Source organism: Lissotriton vulgaris, chromosome 3_1 (assembly GCF_964263255.1).
Source record: "Lissotriton vulgaris chromosome 3_1, aLisVul1.2, whole genome shotgun sequence".
NCBI classification, from domain to species: domain Eukaryota; kingdom Metazoa; phylum Chordata; class Amphibia; order Caudata; family Salamandridae; genus Lissotriton; species Lissotriton vulgaris.
The window spans coordinates 710,187,849-710,205,316 of NC_141689.1; the positions used below are offsets into that span (position 1 = coordinate 710,187,849).

Here is a 17,468-nt window from a genome sequence, read left to right on the forward strand (position 1 = left end):
ATAAACCCAAACAGCTGGTTCTTGCAATTTTACTTAATTGTCAAGCAAAGCCTCTGCTGTCTTGGGTTGCACACCTTTTACAATTTCCAGTCAGATACACCAGCAAGGCTTCTCCAGTGTCCTAGATGCATTTCCCAGTGTTGATGAAAGGGGCGCAGAGTCAGAAAGAGCAATATGAGGTCTCCTGTTTCGGTATCTCACCCAACTGATTTTGGAAGTCCAGACAGGCCATTAGAATTTATTCGGAAGGCCCACCTCGTGTTATTTAGAGGAGTTCTGCTGGAAGCCAGGATCACTGAAAGATTGTACCAGTGAGTGCTGAAAAAAATCATGCTGAGCGTAATAATGTCTTTATTTTATCCCACACCTCCAACAACCAAAGACCTACTGAAAGAGCCTTGCACACGCTAACCATCCACAGATTGGTCATGTACTACCTCCATAAAACTAAGCAAGTGAAGGAAAGAAGTTTTGCTTCGTAAATCTTTCTGGACTCACTATGCTGTGCATTCTCATGCGGTCTAGTGGTTGGGTTTGGAATCGTAGTCCTTTGTCTTTTTTATTTTTTCGTAGCCCAGGTGGGCGTCGACGTCCCACCTTTAGGTGTCCTTCCGGTGACGTTGGTACGCTTCCTGCGGAAGCTCCCACCCTTGGGCGCCATCTTCAGATTCTTTTTTGTAAATGTAAAATGTAAATGTATACTTGTAAAGCGCACTGTTACTCCATCTCGGAGTGTCCTGGCGCTGTATACCGCTGGGGAACCCGTCCTGGCTTTCCCTGTGAGATGGTCCCTCCTGGGCACCTCCAAGGTGAAGCCAGGCATCCCCGACGCTGATAGGGCCGTTGTGGAGATTAAGCAAGCTATTGCCCAGAGTTGCAGAGTGGTACCCATGATTAGATTAGGCACCGAGGCGAGAATTATCGAGTCCGCGGACATTGACCCAAGACCCACCGAGGCGGGAATTGAACCCTGGTCCCGGGCCGACCTCTGCATCAGGGTCTGCCGCTCTAACCATTGAGCCACACTTCTCCACTTTTTTCCGCTGTTTGGTCTGGATCGTCACAGTGAGGTTCCAGATTTTTTGGGAGAAAAGAAGAGGAAAAAGACACGAAAAGTACAAAAAGGATTGGAGAATACTTCACCAAGCAAGACCACTGAACCGGGACGACGAAGCGGAAGGAGAACATCGAAAACTTTGACTTCCAACGGAGATTGCGCACACAGTGGGCCCCCTGAGCGCAGGAATGGACAAAACACCTTTCAAATTCTGTGGCAATTGCCACCACAAGTACGCGCAGAAGGACCAGCATCCGGTTTTCAACCTCAGCCTACCGGTCGACCACAAGAGCAAAGATTGCAACGCCTGCTCTGTTTTTACCCCGAAGATGCTCAGGGTAAGAGAGACAGAGGAGGGCCTACTACAACATCCAAGGCCAAGGTCAACCTCCGTCGCACTGGGACTTGGGCCTCTCCTGTGGGGAAGAGGACAACATCGCTGAGGGACCAGATGACTACACGGTCGTAGAGACCGATGCGAAATCAACAAAGGAGGTAAGAGAGACACCGACCCATAAGACCCCGACCCATAAGACCCCGACAGACTCTCGAAAATCAGAGTCAGACTCTTGAACAACAGAGTCGAAGTCCTCGAAAGGAGCACTGGCACTGAATCATTCGACGGACGCAGCTGCATCCAGGGAAAAACAGCCCAGCGGATCCAACGAAAAGGCCTCCCAGTCGGTGAAATCCCAAGACAAACCTAGGCCGTCGAAGCACGTCCCCGAAAAGGAACGCTCGACGCCGAAGGAAAAAGATCCGAAGGGAACTTCGACATCGAAGAGATCTTAAGAAACCCTCGGCGCCAAACAGGCTGCCGAAATGGAGAGGAAGAAGAGAAGGCTCAAGTCCGAAATGGACAGCATCCTGCAAAGGAAAAAGGAGTTCTACGAATGGATGAAAAGGTTCACCATCTCGTCGAAGCCGACGACCATCGTCGAGGACGAAGAGGAGTTTTACGCCAAAGAGCCGCCGAAAACTCCGGAGCCCCAAGAACACCAAGAGGAAGAGGGCATGTATTATTACGAGGGAGAAGGCGATGAAGACCGGCAAACAAGTTTGGGCTCGGCATCCTCGGTGAGCAGGACCAGGATTGGCAGGACCTCGACGTCGAAAGCCCGGATGAGGCCGTCGATACGTATCCTTCAAAGCCTTCGCCGCCAGATGACATTGGCATCTACAATATGGTCATCAGAAACGTGGCAACAGCTTATGGGGTGAATTGGAGGAAGAAAACCCAAAAACCTGATTCCTCTTAGAGACATTGCTCCCAACACAAACTAGGACTCAATTCCTCCCCATGCTCCCAGGTGTCCTGGACCAGGGAAGGGAAGTATTCAAGGAGCCCTCAATCTGCAGGTCTGTCAAACCTAGGACAGAGAAGAAGTACAAACACTCCTCTAAGGATCCACCATACATACTGGGATCCATCACAGCTGACTCCATCATTGCAGCAACAGCCAGAAAGAGGCCCAACGTTTCCACAAACTCGGGCCCACCACCAGACAAGGAGAGTAAGAGGATAGACCTCACTGGGAGGAAAATAGAGAGGAATGCAGCAGTCCACTGTTGCATTGCCAACTCTAATGCCCTACTCAACAGGCATACATACCAGCATTGGGAGGAGGTCTGACAGTTACTCTAACACCTCCCTGAGCAATACCAACAGAGAGCAACACACCTAGTGGAGGAATGCAAGAACATAGCAAACTCATGCCTAAAATCAGCCCTGGATGGGGCAGACACATCCAGCAGACTCATGATGATCGGGGTCACAGAAAGAAGACATGCCTGGCTGAGAATCTCAGGCTTCAAGCCGGAAGTCCGGAACAACATTCTGAACACTCCACTTCAATGGAGAAACCCTGTTGGGAGCGCCAGTGGATGAGAAACTGACGCAACTCAAAAAGGAAAATGAAACTGCAAGGTCCATGGGGGCCTTGCAATTCAGAGGAATGAGAAGGGGCTCCCCGACACGGAGACCAAACGGAAGGGGCGAAACCAGCCAGGAACATCACATCAGACATTCCAGCAGAACTACCAGGGCACCAACCAAGCACAGCAGGGCCAGCAGGAGCAAACCTGGCAATACCAGCCTAGGGGCCAGTCCTTTCGCGGGAGGGCGAATGGACTATGACAAACAAGAAGTGGGGGCCAGCAACCCACCTTAAAGTGACTCCGCTCCAGCAAACGTGCCCACCCACAAAACACCTTGAAGGGGGGGGGGCACAACAAAATAAGCAAAAAGGCCTGCATGTACTAAAAAAACACTTCTGCCAGGAGTGGAAGAAAATAACGACAGACAAATGGATACTGAACATCATACAGTTCGGATATTGCATAGAACTGAAAAAGAGGGCTCCAAACAGGAAACCAAAAAGAAAGGCGCGCTCTGCAAAAGAACTAGTGCTACTTCTGGAGGAAGCACAAGAACTTATCCACAAGGAGGCGATGGAAACAGTACCATTCAAAGAAAGAAACAAGGGAGTGTACTCCACCTACTTCCTCGTGCCAAAAGTGGACGAAACATTAAGACCCATCCTGGATCTACGGTTCCTAAACCAATACATAAAAACTCAAAAATTCAAAATGACATCCCTACAAGAAGTCATCCCTCAGATAAGGGGCGGAGATTTTATGTCCACCATAGACCTCAAAGATGCCTACCTACACATTCTCATTAACAGACAGCACAAACATCTACTGAGATTTGCCATAGACGAAGCGCACTACCAGTTCACAGCCCTGGCCTTCGGACTAAAATCCGCACCAAGGGTCTTCACCAAATGCCTCGAAGCAGTAGCAGCGCACCTAAGGAGGGAAGGGATTCATGTATACCCCTACCTCGACAACTGGCTAATAAAAGCAAGTTCCTTCAAACCATGCCAAAGACCTGCACAGCGGGTCACACAGACGCTGACGGATCTAGGATTCTCACTACACTGGGGGAAATCCTCCAGGGAACCAGAACAAGTGAAGATCTTCCTAGTAGCACAGATCAACACCATACAGAGCAAGGTGTTCCCCAGCGACAAGAGAATACTTGCCCTGCTGAAGGAGACACGTCTATACCAGAAAGGGCGAGCTCTGACAGTGAGGACAGCGAGCAAGATCATGGGGATGATGGCGTCCTGCATATACCTAGTCCCCAATATACGACTCCACAGGATACCAGTCCAGGAATGGCTCCAACAGCAAAGGCCACAAGCTACAGGGAGTTGGGACGATCTAGTGGTTGTAACGCACGCAGTGCAAAAAGAGATAGCGTTGTGGAACAAGGAGAACATAACAAAGGGGAAGCCTTTAACACCACCAAACCCAACAGTGACCATCCCCACAGACGTACCCCAGAGGGGATGGGGAGCACACATGAACCAGCTCAAGGCACGGGGTCTGGGGACTCCAACAAATGCGATCAAGCACATCAACTACCTAGTACTAAAGATCGTGTTTCTTACCCTAAAAGCCTTCCAGAAACAACTGTACAAGCAGAGAGTGTTGATACAAACCAACAACACGACAACAATGTTCAACATCAACAAACCGGGAGGAACACAATCAGTTGCACTATCCAACCTAGCGCAGGAGATGTGCAAATGGGCCATCCCACTAGAAATAGACCTCCTGGCTATACACCTACCAAGAAAGGACAGCGTGGAAGCAGACGGGCTCAGCAGACAGACATCAGCATCCCACGAGTGGGAACTCAAAGCACAGGATGCGCAAAAGCTATTCAAAAAGTGGGGGACACCAAAAATAGACCTATTTGCAACACACCCGAATGCAAAATGCCGGTACTTCGCATCCAGGCAACCAGGGGAACGGTCCCAGGGGAATGCCCTATGGATAAGCTGGTTGAAAACATTTGCCTATGCTTTTCCCCCGATACCACTGATACACAGGGTACTCAGCAAATGCATAACCAGCAACATGACATTGATTCCGGTGGCACCACAGTGGGCCAGGCAGTCCTGGTTCTCACAAATAGTGGAGATGGCGCATGGACCACCTCACAAGTTCGCAAAAAGAAAAGACCTGCTCACCATGCAAAACGGGGAGGAACTTCACCCAGAGCCAGAGACCCAGTGCCTGGCGGCATGGCTCCTGAAGACGTAGAGTTTGCACTTCTGAGTCTCCCAGAGAGCACACTGCGGGTGCTACGGGAGGCAAGGAAGCCTACCACACGGAGGTGCTATGTGTCGAAATGGAAAAGATTCACACAATGGTACATGAGGAAAAAGCTACACAAGAAAATGACCGAGGAATCGACTGTGCTAAAATATTTAACACACCTGCTAAAAGCGAAACTAAGCTCTACCTCGCTGAGAGTGCACCTAGCAGCGATAGTAGCCTACACAAGAGGAGAGACGGGAAAGAGCTTCTTCACATCCCAAGTAGTAAAGAGATTCATGGAAGGGGCTAAAAGGATCGCCCCACCAAAGAGGATGCCCCCACCTGCATGGAACCTTAATTTAGTCCTAACAGAACTTATGATGGCGCCTTTTGAACCTATCCATAAAGCCTCACTACAAATGCTCACAATCAAGACAGCCTTTCTAGTGGCAATCACCTCGCAACGCAGGGTAAGCGAGCTGCAAGCGCTAACACTACTAGAACCCTTCATCTAAAAACACACAGACAGGGTGGTAATGAGAACGAACGCACACTTCATGCCAAAGATGGTGTCAAGGTTTCACATGAACCAGACAATACAGATACCAAGCTTCTTTCAGAACCCACCCACAAGCGCAGAGAGGGCACTGCATACTCTGGACGCTAGAAGGGCAGTAATGCATTACATTGAAAGCACTAAAGAGCACAGGAAAACAAAGCAGTTCTTTGTGTCCTTCGCGGGCAGTTATATGGGAAGACCAGTAACAAAGGGCATCATCGCACGATGGATCGCACAAACTATACAATTCCGCCACAAGCAGGCAGGGCAGGAGCTACTAGGAGGGGCACAAGCCCACTTTACTAGAAAAAAGGGAGCAACAATCCTGGCTAACACACCCATACAAGACATATTCCTGGCAGCAACATGGGCTTCAGTTCACAGGTTCAATAAGCACTACTGCATGGATATACAAATAAACAAGGAAGCACAAGTAGGAGAAAAAAGTGCTTCAACATATATTCAACAACCAACGCATATCTTTCACCCAGCCGCCACAAACATAACAAACCGCTACAAAGTCTATGCACAGCATAGTGAATCCAGAAAGATTCACGCTGCAAAACGAATAGTTTCTTACCTGTCGGTGTTGTTTTGTGCTTGAAGATCTTTCTGGATTCACTAGCGAACCCACCCACCTCCGCCAGAAAGATGAGACAGGAGGAGAAGGATATACAAAGACAATATACAGTCAAACTCTTTAAAAGAGACAAATCAGGAGGTTCCTGGAAAAAGAAGAAAGAACCTGAAATGATAGGAAAAGGATGAATAACAATGATACAAAAACAGGAGAAAAAAAGAATCCGAAGATGGCGCCCACGGGTGGAAGCTTCCGCAGGAAGCGTGCCGACGTCACCGGAAGGACACCAAAAGGTGGGATGTCTACGCCCACCTGGGCTACGGAAAAAAAAAGAGAAAAGACTATGATTCCGGACCCAACCACTAGACCGCGGAATAACGCACAGCATAGTGAATCCAGAAAGATCTTCAAGCTGCAAAATAACACCGACAGGAAAGAAACTGTTTGTTTTTTCCCTTTGTTACCAGCAAGCAAATCAACCCCAGTATCCAGCGAGAACTTTCCACTATGGATGTTGTAAACATTCAAACATGTTGCAAGAACCTATGTGAGTGCTAGTGTAAAACATAGGGCACACTCTACAAGGAATACAGGAGCAATCCTAGCCTTTCTGGCAAATCTAACTGTACGAACAGCGAAAGAGGCAACACATAATGTAGGAAGTTAAATCTACACATTACAAGAGAAAAAAAAATCTGGAAATAGTGACTCCCCACAGGGACTTCCGGGTTGGACGTCTGATGCCACAGGGGAATGGGCATACCACCAAATGGTGGTGGTTGACAACTCCCACAAAAACTGAAAGAAGAAACACAATTCCGGACCCAATCACTAGATGACAGAATAAATGCACAGCATCTGAATCTAGAAAATTGTTCAAGCTTCAAAACTACTCCTACAGATATGTAACCATTTTGATGTTTGGCTTGTCCAGTTGGAGTTGGCATGTCACTGAATGAGGGAGGCCACAGGACCAAGGTTGAGGGATCTTTCCTGAGCATTCAGATTTCGGTTTTGGTGCTTTTCAGTTTACAAATGTTGCCTGACGAATAGATTTAGATGCCAGACAAACAATTACGCAGATTACTTGTATTACTTGAAGAAGTGGAGTCTGAAATTTAGCAACAATTGTGTTCACCGCATTTAACCAAACGGTAGAGCTAGAACTGTAAATCAGTTCACCCATGGCCTGCACATAGATGTTAATATGGCGAAAATTACCCCTCTGCTACTCCCCGAAAGTCAGGATACTTCCCATACCTGGGTACCTGAATGGGGCCATGGACACAAATTGTGTTTTGCTTGATAGAAAGCACTAACACCATTTAAGAACTATGCCAGTTGGCCCTACTAATTTCAGACGGTTTACTAATGTGAAGTGATCAACCTATCAAAGGTTGGTACCAAGGATGGTACCATGGCTCATCTAGAGTACCAACCAGGACTACCCAGTGCTATGTTTGGGGAGAAGGTCTGCTTGTGGGCAGTGTCTAGGACATTTGTCTTGTCAAGTATGGAAGAGAACTCTTAAACAAGATGGTGTTCTATAATTTTAGAGGCAGCTGACAGGAAATTATGTTTATTCATGTTTCAAGAGCATATGGAACAAACTAAACATAATTTGGAGAATGCGGTTTAGTAATAAAACATTACTGCTTATAAGAAAAGTCTTATTGGGATCTTGATACAGGGGATGCGTATTAGTTAAGGCGCTGAAAGATGAGCCATGCGTGTGACAAGATTAAAATGGGTTTCTCAGTTATCCCAGTTACTATTTTACAGGAACAAAACAGGTTGGCATATTAGATTAAGGTGAGAACTATGTTAGGGAAAGATACGCATATGTGGACATTGATAGGGGCTGTTAATGCATGTTTGCATAAAAATCATACAAAGAACATGAGGAAGTTCATGATCCAGAGATACACTGGTTACCAAAAGTCTTCGTACAAAGAAGTTTCGGAACCTTTTATGTATTTAATGTATTTGTGTAACCCAGACCTAGTTAGAGAGCACCAGAGTGCTTCATTTGGGCTAGGGTAGTAGATATATATTTTTCCAATGCCTGGGGTGAAGAGTTTTCGTTTTCATCTTGTAGTTTTCTCTGAAGAGATGGCTCTTCATCTTCTTTCTGAGTTGTGGAATGCTTTAGCAGTTTTGATGTTGATAGGAAATGTTATTCCAGATATCTAGACTGCAGTTGCAGCTTTCTGTTTCCAGAATTGGAGTGTCACAGCTTATGGTTTTTGACCCGTTACATTGGAATGTTCTGGTGTTCTTGTAAGCCAATCAGCCAGTCTTCAAAATGATGCAGATTTGGAGGGGGGAGGGACTAGAGTGTTTTAGTCAGTTTTTGGTGGTTATCTGGTCAAACCTTTTTGGCCCTTTGTTGAAACAGGAAGTAGCATAGAATGCATTTAATTGGAGCAAGTGTGAAATCAGCGAGGCCACAAGCAGGGTATTGCCTCCATCCAGGTATGAGAGAGCTAAGATTTGGATTGTTGGTCTGAAGTTGGGTTCCTTGAGGTATGATTTTACTTTCTTCAATTGAGATTGTATGCACTATGCTGTCTCGGCTTTCTTGCCTACTTGTTCTTTGAAGGAAAAGCTGCTGTTGAGGGTCAATCCAAGTAATTTTGCATGTGGTATTATATGGGGTGATGTGCCCATATTTATTGTTGAGAATCCGGTATTAAGTTGTAACTGTTTGTTGGTATTGGTGAACAGTAGGAATTCAATTTTTCGTAGGTGCTGGAGATACAGTTCTGAATGAGTTTGAGACAGGTTTGAATTGATGGATGTCCTGAGCAATAGAGATTTTTTAGTAAGCGTTTTTTCTGCACATTGATGAATCTTGTTGCTGTGATTAAAGCTCCAAAGAGATCAATATAGATGATAAACATTAAAGTGTGCAGTATAGAGCCCATAGGTACTCCGTAGGTGACACATAGTTTTTGGGATATTGTGGAAGGAAGTGAACGATTTCAGGACTCTGTCTGAGAAACCCACATGTATTTTCAGTATGTGGATTAGTGCTTTATGGTAGGCTGTATGGTGGGGTCTAGTAAGGTAATCAGACTGATTATTAATGCCATATAAGAAGATTGCATTGTTGATTACTGAAGGTTGTCAGTCTATCTCCTGCATCCCTGGATCTTACTGGCTTACAACGTTTAAATATAATACCAAATGCTATCTTTTGGGGGAAGTATGGGCGAGCAGTTTATGCTCATCAGAGGGTTGTGTTAAGCATATGTTGTACACACAGGGCCAATAAATTAGATATATACTCAAGAAAAAACTTAAGACCAATTTAGAAAAAGAACATATTTTTATAGCATTTTAGACATCAAGAACTTTGTAATTGGGTAAGTACTTCCGACGTTATCAAATTTTACAGTAGAGAATGGTAGAAAATGACAGCGGTCAGATTAGACACATGAGCCTTTAACGTGATAATGTTATCCTAGGGGAGAAACATTACCTGCATAGTGTCACTTCCAAACAACTTACAGAACTGTTCTTCTGTACTTAAGGTGAGTAGAAGACAAGTTCCTAGAAAGCATCAGCTGTTCGGTTTTACCTTCCTTGGGCTGTCCACATGCAATGGTGCTTTCAGCGCCGGTAGCCGTGGATGCTACATGCTGTATGTAGGAAAGTGCCCCTTTTTTACATGGTCGCCCACACTTTTTGCCTGTATGCAATTGTGACAGATGTGCACTGGGTTCCTGCTACCCAGCTCCCTAGTGTCAGATCTCTTTCCCTAAAACTGTACAAATGCTCCCCAAATTGGCAATACCATGAGCACCCATGTAAGTCTCTAGTAAATACTGCCCCTTGTGCCTAGGGGGTGCTAAAGAGGGTTCCTAAGGGCTACAGCAAGTATTGTGCCACCCTAAGGAACTCCTTACCACACTCTGCTGCTTGACATGGTACAGAAAAAAGTGAAGACACAACATGGCACACCTCCTGTGTTCAATATATGTAAGTCCCCCCCCTTACAACCTTAAGGCACTGTACATTATATTACACTTGAGGACATATCTGCGTGAGTAGATATGCCCCTGTGATGCCTAAGTGGATTCTGTGACATTGCCAGTAAACAGGACCTTGAGTACTGGGCACTGGTATTACGAGTTCCCCAGCTTACATGATGGCTTCACTGAAGCCAAAGGTGTTTGGTACCAAACATTTCATATTAGTAAACCCACAGTGTTGGATTTATTAATATATGCATCCAAAGGGTACCTTAGAGGTTTCCCCTGAAAACCTACCAACCTCTAGTATTGGCTGACTGGTGTAGACCAGCCTGCCACCACAGACTAGTTTCAGTTCAGTTTTAAGTTTAATGCATGATTATTTAAAATCGTTACAAAACCCCCCGTAGCAAAAATATAAATAATATACACACAGCTAAATTTGTTATTGTGTGAGCGAAAAAAAGAAATTATACCATACAGTATTAAAATCCAGTTACATAAGAGAAATAACGAGTATGTACCCCCAATTAAGGGTGTGAGGAGAATTTCACGAGATTATATTTAGTCCGTGACGGCTTGCAATAGGTAACTATTGACAAGATTCATATATTTGACTCCTCTACAAGCCAGGATGCATGATGAACCCTCCAGCCAGCTTATCACTGCTTGTCTACTAGATCGAATGTTCAATTTGATGAAAATCGCCTTTAGGTACTGTCTCCTTTGGCTTAGCATGGCTGGACAAGCACATAACAAATGGATCAGGGTTTCTTTTCTGAATCCACATAATCGACAAGCTTCTGATTTAAAAACTGGCATCCATGAGGGAGATAAGTCCTTGGAGTCGTGCACACCCCTCCTGAACTTTAAAAAGCACATCTTTAAATAAGTACTGAAATGGGCAGACAAGTAGGCTTGTGGCTTTGATGTCCTATATGAGTTTATAACTGTCCATCCGTGCCGCCTCTTTGTAAGCACCATTTTATCTTCCAATTAAGATTTCTACAGACTAATTTCTGACTCTGCGCAGGTGAGCGCCCGCACTCTCTGAGGGCAGAAAAAATACCTGCTCCAGCCAGAGATGTTGTCACTTCCACCAAGCAGGATTGCTAATAATCAGCATATCAAGCCACAGAAGGCTTCAAAGGCTTCTACTGCCTTTGATATGTGACCCAGGCTTCCTCCAGACAGGAGAAATGCCACAGGAGAGATGCCATCCCCTGTCCCAGACCCATTTGTCACGAGGACAAGGGGGAAAATTAGCTAGTCAGGAGGCGTGTTCACTATCAAGCCAGTTTCACCCCCAACTCATCATATCTGAAAGAAACAGGTTAGTATTAGATTCCTTACCTTAGAATATCCCCAGGCGTCAGACTGGATCCAGAAATTTTTGCGTAGCAGTACCCTTGCGCATCGGTAGGCGCCGTCTGCGGCTCCGCATCCGTCGTGGCCGCCGTGATGATGTCGTCGGAGTACTTAGATGCCGCCTCCGCGTGCTGACGTCAGTTCTTCTTTTTTCCGCGCCAGCAGTGCAGATCCGGAAAAAGTGGTACCTTAGTCACTTTTTGACTAAACTTTTTTGAGATCTTTTTGATCATTTTTCGAGTCTTCGACTCCGATCCGTGCCGATAGGGATGCCAGGTTTTAAGCCTTTTGGGGACTGCGACCGACTGATGTCGGTCACCGACCCTCACCAACGGTGCCTCCACTGTCTCGGCATCGATCATGACAAGACCAGCTCCGACTGTCGGGCCTTAACCTCGAAAGCTAGGCGGGAGCGGTCCCGCAAGCGGCTCGAGCTCCGGCAGTCGGCCCGCGCCGTGAGAGGTCCCGGTCTGGACGGAGGTCGAGGGACCATTTGCGGGGGCGGAGCCATCATAGCTCCGGGAGTCAACATCACTCCTCAGGATCGAAGTCGTCAGGTAAGCACAAGAAGTCAAAGAGACGTCATCGCTCTTCCGACTCCCCCCTGACGCTCGCGCGATGCGGCCTGGGGTTCGGGTGACACCGCCCACGTGGCTCCATCGGAGTCGCGGGCATGGCGACCTGCCCCATACCCTCCGGTCCCTGGGCAGCAAGTGAAGTGCCACGGCGCCTTCGGGGCCAGCGGACCCGTCTGGGGGCCCTAGCGGGTCGGGTGCTTCGGCCCCGACGCCGGCGGGTGCTTCGGCCCAGATTCTACCGGCTCCTTCGGGCCCGGCACTGCAGGGCCCCACTGGATCCGCATCTGGATCGTCGCCGGTCGACCTGACGACCTCACCGGCGCCGTCCTCGGGCGACGCCGTCCCCAATACCTCCCTCGACCCGGTTCCGGCGTCGAGGGAGGTATCGTTGAGCTCGTCATGAGTATCAAAAGGGTTAACAACCCTGATTATCAGGAGATGGGTGATGATGAGTATTGGGAGGGGTCTGAGGACCCTCTGACACGTGAGTGTCAGTCCCAGGACGACTGGACAGGTGGACTTGGGGATGCCAGTGGTCTGGACACCTCGCCAAACACTGGTTTTGTCTCACCTCCTACCGTGGCTTCGGGGGAAGGGGCAACCTTCAGTGGGGTGTTGACACGGGCAGCCAAGGCCTTGGGCCTTGAGCTCCCCGTCGCGGCCGTGAGGACTAACTTCCTCAATGAGTTCCTTAAACCGCAGTCAAGCTCAACTGAGCCTCTGCTGCCGTTTAATGAGGCCTTGACTGGCTTTCTTTTGGGCACTTGGTCCAGGCCCGCTACAGGCCAGCCTGTAGATAGGAACGTGGCCAGACGCCACCGCCCGGGCGACCCTTGTTTCCTGTCCTCCCACCCCACCCCTGAGAGCCTGGTCATCCAGGCCTCTAATTCCCAGACTGCATTCCCGTCCGCTCCGCCTGATCGGGAATCCAAGAGGTATGACAATTATGCAAAGAAGATATTCTCCTCCCTTAGTTTGGTACTGCGGTCTTCCAACACTGCATGCCTCTTGGGCCGTTACACCCACTCCATGTGGGACACGGTCGCGAACATGCTGCCACAATGCCCTGCGGAGGTCCAGGCTAAACTCGCCCAAGTTCTTGCGGAGGGTCGAGATGCGGCACGTTTCTCCATCTGGTGTGGGCTGGATACCACCGACTCACAGGGCAGAGCGATGGCAACGACGGTGGCGATTCATCGACACGCCTGGTTGAGGTCTGCCAACTTTTCAACGGATGTCCAGAATACCCTCATGGACATGCTGTTTGATGACCGTCGCCTCTTTAGCTACAAGGCAGGTCCTTGGGCCTCTCGGCCCCGCGCCAGCAAACGGGTGCCTTTCACTCCTTTCGTGGCCAAGGAAGGGGCGCCCCCACACGTGCTGCCAGCCACGCACCGCAGACTAACATCCAACGCGGTGGCGGCCGTGGAAACCGCAGTGGAGGCAGTCGGGGACCGCGGCGAGGCCAGTCCACACCTTGCCCCGCAGCATCCGCCTCAAAACCCTCCTAGTCCGTGCTATCAGGCCCATGTGACGCCAGTGAGGGGCAGGGTTCGCCATCACCACTCCCACTGGTGCACTGTCACATCGGACAGGTGGGTGCTGCAAATCGTCCGAAGTGGCTACTCCCTCCCCTTCGAGACGACCCCTCAAGCAATACCACCGCGTATTGGGGGATCATATGCGGCTTCTGCAGGAGAAAGTTACGGCCCTCTTGGCCAAGGGGGCCATCGAGCGCGTTCCTGGGCCAGAAGTAGGGTGTGGTTTCTACTCCGACTACTTTCTGGTGCCCAAGAAGGGCAAAGGGGGCCTAAGCCCTATCTTGGACCTACGGAACGTCAACGGCTTCCTCCGGAAGGAGAAGTTCAAAATGCTGACTCTGGCTCAGGTCTTAGCTGCCCCGGACCCAGGAGACTGGATGGTAGCGTTGGACTTGCAGGACGCTTATTTCCACATCCCCGTCCTGCCGGCAACCGGCACTACCTGCGGTTCACGGTAGGCCACGAGCACTTTCAGTTTACCGTGCTCCCCTTCGGCCTTACCAGCGCCCCACGGGTGTTCACGAAAGTGATGGCGGTGGTCGAGCTCATCTGCGCAGGTTAGGGGTTTCAGTCTTCCCCTACCTCGACGACTTGTTGTTGAAGGCGGGCTCGCCCCAGACAGTCGTCAGCCACCTCCAGACGACGGCAGACCTCCTTCACCAGATGGGGTTCTCCATCAATGTGCCGAAGTCACACCTGTGCCCCTCCCAGAAGCTCCTCTTCATCGGGGCGGTTCTCGACTTGGCGCAGTTTCGGGTTCCCCGATTTCCCCCCCACCCCCAACCCCCCTCCTCTTTGAACAGCGGGTTCGGGATATACAGGCTCTGATTCCGATCTTTCAGCCTTTATCCCGAGTCTCGGTCAGGTTGACGCTGCGGCTTCTGGGTCTGATGGCCTCCTGCATCCTTCTGGTGTGTCACACCCATTGGCGGATGCGGGCCCTGCAGTGGGACCTGAAGTTTCAGTGGGCCCAGCATCAGGGCAACCTGTCCGACCATGTCCTGATCTCGGAGGGCACTGCGAGACAGCTGCAGTGGTGGCTCACGGACCGCGATTTGGTCAGCGGCAGATCCCTCTCTCTTCCCCAACCGGAGCACGTAGTTGTGACGGACGCGTCCCCCAGGGCTGGGGAGGCCACATGGGAGAGGCGGAGATCAGAGGCCTCTGGTCTCCGGCGGAGTCCCGGCTCCATATCAACCTTTTGGAGCTGCGGGCGATTCGTCTAGCACTGAAGGCATTCCTCCCCTCTGTCCGGGGGAGTGTAGTGCATGTGTTCATGGACAACACCACCGCCATGTGGTACTGCAACAAACAGGGCGGGGTGGGGTCGTGGACCTTCTGCCAGGAGGCTCTACGCCTCTGGCAGTGGCTGGAAAGTCAGGGCCTTGACCCTGGTGGTTCAACACCTGGCAGGTTCTCTGAATGCCAGGGCGGACGAACTCAGCCGCCGGTGCATGATTGATCACGAATGGCGTCTGAACTCTGACGTGGCACAAGGTCTCTTTCTGCTGTGGGGAGAGCCTTGGTTAGATCTATTCGCCACCGAAGAGAACGCGCAATGTCATCAGTTCTGCGCGTTGGAATTTCCAAGGAGTCTGTTGTACGCTTTTCCGCCTATACCACTTCTGCCCAGAGTGCTGAAGAAGATCAAACGCGACTGGGCCCAAGTCATCCTTGTGGCTCCGGACTGGGCACGAAGGTACTGGTATCCCAAGCTACTCAATGTGTCAGTCGATCCACCGGTTCGTCTGCCTCTTCAGGAGGACCTTCTGTCGCAGCAACATGGGACGGTCCTTCACCCAAACCTGTCCAGTCTCCACCTCCATGCTTGCAGATTGAGCCGCGACAGTTGAGGCCATTTGACTTGCCTCCTGAAGTCTGTAATATCATTCTGGCAGCCAGGCGTCCCTTCACTAAGTCTGTATACGCCTGCAGGTGGAACAGATTTGTGGCATGGTGCACAGCAAAGGCTGTGGATTCTCTCTCTGCCCCTCTTTCTGAGGTTCTTCTCTTCCTTCTTTCTCTTGCCCAGCAGGGCTCGGTTCTGGGCACTACCTTTCTGCCCTTTCGGCCTTTCTGAGGCTGCCTGATCAACCATCTTTGTTCAAGTCCACCATTGTAACTCGTTTTCTGAAAGGCATCACTCACAAGTTTCCACCTGTTCCCTTCGTGATGCCTCAGTGGGACTTGAACTTATCTGATGTGCGCTCCCTTTGAGCCACTTCACAACTGTCCTATCCGCATTCTTACTCTGAAGACTGCTTTCCTGGTTGCCATCACCTCTGCCAGGAGAGTGAGTGAGCTCCAGGCTCTTTCCTCTAAACCTCCTTTCCTTTCTGTCCATCCGGACAAGGTTGTGTTGCGGACTAGGCCCTCTTTCCTGCCCAAGGTTGTCATGGCCTTCCACATCGGGCAGTCTATCACCTTGCCCACCATCTTTCCGCCTCCGCTTCCCTCAAAGGAGGAAGAGCGGCTCCACCGTCTGGACCCAAAACGTGCGCTCTCATTCTATTTGGATCGCACACGCCAGTTCCGGGTGGATGACCAACTTTTTGTTGGTTACGTGGGCGCTAAGAAGGGACGGGCGGTACACAAGGGGACCATTTCTCGGTGGGTCGTCTTGTATATCAAGGCTTGTTACTCTTTGGCAAGGAAGGAGCCTCCTGTTGGGCTGCGGGCCCATTCCACTCGGGCCACGGCAGCTACCACTGCCCTGGGCCGGGGTGTCCCCTTGCAGGACATCTGTCAGGCGGCTACGTGGGCACTGTTGCACACGTTTGCAAGACACTACTGCCTGGACAGCCAAGTCCGGAGGGATGGCTTCTTTGGCCGTTCTGTCCTCCAGGACTTTCTGGTGTGATTATTGGTTTGCAGACCCACCACCGGAGTTGGTATTGCTGGGGTATCTATTCTTAGGTAAGGAATCTAATACTAACCTGTTTCTTTTCAGATGAACAAGTTACTTACCTTCGGTAACGATATATCTGTAAGAAACAGTAGTTAGTATTAGATTCCTTACCGCCCCACCCATCCTCCCCGGTCTCCGAACCGATATCTAGGGTTAAGGACATCCCCTTTCAGGGCCCTAGTTACAATGGCACCAGTGTTGGTTTTTGACATGGCTCTGCGTTTTTGGCGCGGAAAAGCTGTCTCTAAGAACTGACGTCAGCGCGCGGAGGCAGCGTCTAAGTACTCCGACGACGTCATCACGGCGCCCACGACGACGGATGCAGAGCCGCAGACGACACCTACCGGCGCGCAAGGGTACTGCAACGCAAAAATTTGCGGATCCAGTCTGACGCCTGGAGATATTCTAATGTAAGGAATCTAATACTAACTACTGTTTCTTACAGATATATCGTTACCGAAGGTAAGTAACTTGTTCGACGGCTCAAGTCAGCGCAGTGGGAACCAGCTGCTTCCACATCCTACTCATGCTGTAAATATCTTCAAATGATTGCCTCAGAACACCAGACAGACCATCACACAAGCACTAGTCATCAGCAGGCTGGACTACGTCAACACTATCTGTGCCTGAATCTCCAAACAGCTCCTACACATTCTCCAGGCCATCCTGAACATTGCTGCAAGACTCCTACTTAATCTCTCTCGCCGCACCCACATCACACTGCTCCACAGGAAGCTTCATGGTTTCCTCGTTCAAAAGCGCAGTTAATTCCAACCCGTCATGCACA

General features: G+C 49.6%; 1 protein-coding gene across 1 annotated transcript in view; it reads left to right on the forward strand.

The window, feature by feature from the left end:
• WDR36 (WD repeat domain 36) overlaps window positions 1-17,468 on the forward strand; it is a 443,575-nt gene that overhangs the window by 296,542 nt on the left and 129,565 nt on the right. The gene's annotated exons all lie outside the window — the stretch shown is intronic.